This window comes from Babylonia areolata, chromosome 9, assembly GCF_041734735.1.
Source record: "Babylonia areolata isolate BAREFJ2019XMU chromosome 9, ASM4173473v1, whole genome shotgun sequence".
In the NCBI taxonomy this organism is placed as follows: domain Eukaryota; kingdom Metazoa; phylum Mollusca; class Gastropoda; order Neogastropoda; family Buccinidae; genus Babylonia; species Babylonia areolata.
The window spans coordinates 43,371,536-43,376,157 of NC_134884.1; positions in this window are offsets into that span (position 1 = coordinate 43,371,536).

Genomic DNA, 4,622 nt, shown 5'->3' on the forward strand with positions numbered 1-4,622 from the left:
TCTGGCATTGACATCTCGTCGACTTTGTCATTGTCAGGAAGAGGGACAGACAGGACGTACGAGTCACGAGGGCCATGTGCGGCGCCAAGTGCTGGACAGACCACCGCCTTAACGTCTCCAAACTCAACCTCCGCATCCAGCCCAAGAGACGGCCTCAGGGCATGAAAGCACCCAAACGCCTGAATGTCAACAAGCTGGAGCTAGGCAACATCAAGCAGAGCTTTGCTGACACCCTGGAGGAACACCTTGAGTCCACCGTGACCGTGCTGGACAACCAGAATGTGGAGGCAGCATGGGGCGCACTGCATGAGACGGTGTACAACACACTGCCATGGAGTGCCTGGGGCCTTCTGCCAGGAAGCACAAAGACTGGTTTGATGAGAACTGCACTGAGATCAAGCAGCTGCTGGAAGACAAACGCCAAGCCTGCAGAGCCCACATTGAAGATCCCAAGTCACAGTCAAAGAAAGACATACTGAAGAGCGCACGCAGCACCATCCAGCTGAAGCTGCGGTAGATGCAGGATTCCTGGTTGAGCAACAAAGCTGATGAGATTCAGGGCTTTGCAGACAGAAACGACATGAAGACTTTCTATAACGACCTGAAAGAAGCCTACGGTCCCACCACCTCCGGATCTGCTCCACTCCTCAGTGCTGATGGTTCTACCCTAATCACTGACAAGGACGGGATCCTTGAGAGATGGGCTGAACACTTTGACAGTGTACTGAACCGCCCTTCCACCATCAGTGATGAAGCCATCGACCGACTCCCCCAGGTGCCAGTCAGTGAGTCGTTGGATGCCATTCCAACTTTGGAGGAGACCCAGAAAGCTATCCGTCTGCTATCCAATGACAAAGCCCCTGGCTCAGACTCCATTCCAGCTGAGGTCTACAAAGGTGGTATGGCGCTGACTGAGAAACTTCATCAGCTGTTCAAGCTCATCTGGCAGCATGAGGCAGTTCCACAGGACTTCAAAGACGCTTCCATCATACACCTGTACAAGCGCAAAGGAAATCGTCAGGCCTGTGACAACCATCGTGGAATATCCCTGCTGTCCGTCGCAGGCAAGACTCTGGCCAGAGTGCTACTCAATCGTCTCTGGCCAGAGTGCTACTCAACCGTCTCATAGCGCACCTTGAGCAAGGTCTCCTACCAGAGAGCCAGTGTGGCTTCCAGAAAGAACGCTGGACTGTCGACATGGTGTTTGCTGCCAGGCAGCTCCAGGAGAAGTGTCAGGAACAGAACGCCGACCTTTACTCCACCTATGTCGATCTGACCAAGGCCTTCGATTCTGTTTAGTGTTAGCAGAGATGGCCTTTGGAGAATCATGACGAAGTACGGATGTCCCAGAAAGTTCATCACCATCATACGGCAACTACACGAGTCCAAGACAACAGAGAGACTTCAGAACCATTCCCTGTCTCCAACGGAGTCAAGCAAGGGTGTGTTCTTGCCCCCACCCTGTTCAGTCTCATATTTTCAGCCATGCTGACAGATGCCTTCAGAGACGCTGACGTAGGCATTGGCATCAGGTACCGCACAGATGGCTCACTCCTCAACCTCAGGAGGCTTCAAGCAAAAACCAAGGTGAGGACAGACACCGTCAACGACTTCCTGTTTGCTGATGACTGCGCTCTCAACGCTGCCTCCGAAGCTGACATGCAACAAAGCGTCGACAAGTTCACTGCTGCCTGTGACAACTTTGGCTTCACAATCAGCACAAAGAAGACTGACGTGATGCACCAGCCAGCTCCAGGAAAGCCTCACATTGAACCAAACATCTTCATCAACGGGCAACGACTGAACGCGGTGGACAAGTTCATATACCTGGGCAGTACACTCTCTCGCACAGTTGTCATCGACGACGAGGTGAATGCCAGACTCGCCAAAGCCAGCGCTGCCTTCGGCAGACTCCATAAGAATGTTTGGAACAGGAGAGGCATCACTATGGAGACGAAGCTCAAAGTATACAAGGCCATAGTTCTCACCACACTGCTCTATGGATGTGAATCATGGACGGTCTACAAACGCCACGCCAAAAAGCTGAACCACTTCCACACCACCAGCCTCAGAAAACTTCTCGGCATAAAGTGGCAAGAGAAGATCCCTGACACAGAGGTACTCACTCGTGCAAACTTGCCGAAACTGAAACTGAAACTGCCCAGCATCTATACCATCTTGATGCAGGCCCAGCTGCGCTGGGCAGGCCATGTAGTTCGCATGCCAGACCACCGGCTCCCCAAGAAACTGCTGTACGGCGAACTCCAACATGGCAAGTGCTCCCATGGAGGCCAAAAGAAGCGCTTCAAAAACACCCTGAAAGCTTCTCTAAAGGCCTTCAACATCAGCCACGACACATGGGAGCTGAAAGCAATGGACAGACCAAAGTGGCATTCAGCTGTCCACAAAGGCGCCAAATCCTGTGAGGCCAACAGAATCGCTGCAGCAGAGCAACGCAGACTGGCCAGGAAAAGCAGGGCCAGCAAGTCCCTAACAGCCGCCACCATCCCCTGTCCACACTGCGTTAGAACCTTCCGGAAGCGAATTGGCCTGACCAGTCATCTGCACACCCACAGAGCCCCCCCCCCAGGATGACTAGATGGTCCTCATCGATCCCGACGGACGAACCACATGTGTGTGTCTGTGTGTGTGTGTGTGTGTGTGTGTGTGTGTGTGTGTGTGTGTGTGCACGGTGTGTGTGTGTGTGTGTGTGTGTGTGTGTGCGCGCGCGTGTGTGTGTGTGTGTGTGTGCACGGTGTGTGTGTGTGTGCGTGTGTGTCAGTGTGTGCGCGCGTGTGTGTGTGTGGCGGCTGTGCGCGCGCGCGCGCGTGTGTGTGTGTGTGTGTGTGTGTGTGTGTGTGTGTGTGTGTGTGTGTGTGTGCCCACTGGCACTGGCACGGTGTCAGTGTGTGCCGTGCGCACGAGTTTGTAAGTCATACGTATGTGTCAGCAGAGCACTACCAGTGCACGACGTGCGAGCACATCAGTACATGTGTGTATTTGCTTATGCCGCGTGTGTGGGTGTGGATGTGGGGGCTGTGGTTGGTGGGCTTTGGTGGTTGTGCGTCGCGGGATCTTCGACTAGTGTGCGTGCGCACGCGTGTGTATGTCAGTGTGTGTGCCGTGTGTGTGTGTGTGTGTGTGTGTGTGTGTGTGTGTGTGTGTGTGTGTGTAGAGGATGGTGCGTGTGTATGCATGTCTGTATTGTGGGAGCAACGGGATATTGGAAAGTGCATGTGTACAAATATACTGATGTGTATATGTGTGTGTGTCGAGGGGGCCCAGTGGGGAGGATGGGGGGCGAAGTGTGCGTCAGTGTGTGTGTGTGTGTGTGTGTGTGTGTGTGTGTGTGTGTGTGTGTGTTGTGGAAGCTACGATACGTTGAAGCTCTTTGTGTGTAGGTGGGCTTGCCGTGCGTACTTTTGTCTGTGCTTTCGTCAATGTCTGTGGAACTCGCGCTTTTTTTCTTCTTTTTTTATCAGTTTTCTTCGGGTTTTTTTGTTTTTTGTTTTTTTTTGTTTTGTTTTGTTTATTTGTTTGTTTTTTGGGAGGTTTTTTTGTTTATTTTTGTTTGTTTTTTGTTGTTGTTTTTAGTGTGTGTTTTTTTCCATTCGTTGTGCATGTGTGTGGGTGAGTGGGTAGGTAGGCGTGTTTTACATTTTTTTGCTTGTCTGTTTATTTATCATCATTATTGTCTTCTTTTTTATGATAATGATCATTGCTTTTTTTTCATTTATCTATTCATTTATTTGTTTGGGTTTTTGTTGTTGTTTTTCTTTCTTTCTTTCTTTTTCTCTGAAGGCCTGACTAAGCCCGTTGGGTTGTGCTGCTGGTCAGGCATCTGCCCGCTTAGCGGATGTGGTGTGGCGTGTATGGATTTGTCCGAACGCAGTCCGGGACGCCTCCTTGAGTTACTGATACTGATACTGATACTCTTGACAACTGCCGAATGTTTTGATCGGAGTGTTGAGAGTACTAAACAACGCTGAGGGCGTCACACACACACACACACACACACACACACACACACACGGCATGGATAATCTGTATGGGGGGGGGGGGGGGGGGTCTGGGGGGGGGGGATGCATGCTTTGTTGCATTCCCGGCCAGCACAGGCACGATGAATTAGAATTAAGTAAGGTTAGTAGACTTTGTGAGCAACAGAGATCCACTGACAAGATATGACCACAGAAAGTACTGGCATAGAAGTTTGACAACCGAGTCATCGAAAGGCCCTTTGACCCAATGTTTCTTCCCTTCCAGTCTACTCATCTGTGTGACTGAAGGAGAGAACATTCACGCCTTGTTGTGAATATTGCCAGGAACTCTTCCACAGAGGTTCTGAAAGAACCGGGAAAGGAATGTAAAGATGGGGAGATACTGTACGAGGATGTGCAGCTCCCTTTTGTATGACGTACATCATAACGGGTCGGCGTGGGTTGGGTACAGTTGGGTTGCTGCTCGGACTCAGAAGTCGCACTATAATAGATATGGACACACTTTCGGATGTCCACAAGCAGTGTTTACTTTGTATGCCGCAAAACTCCTAACAGCCAAAGGGAAGAACTGGAAATATATTCTGCGGATAACTTGAAGATAACTATACCGAATGGACAAACCAA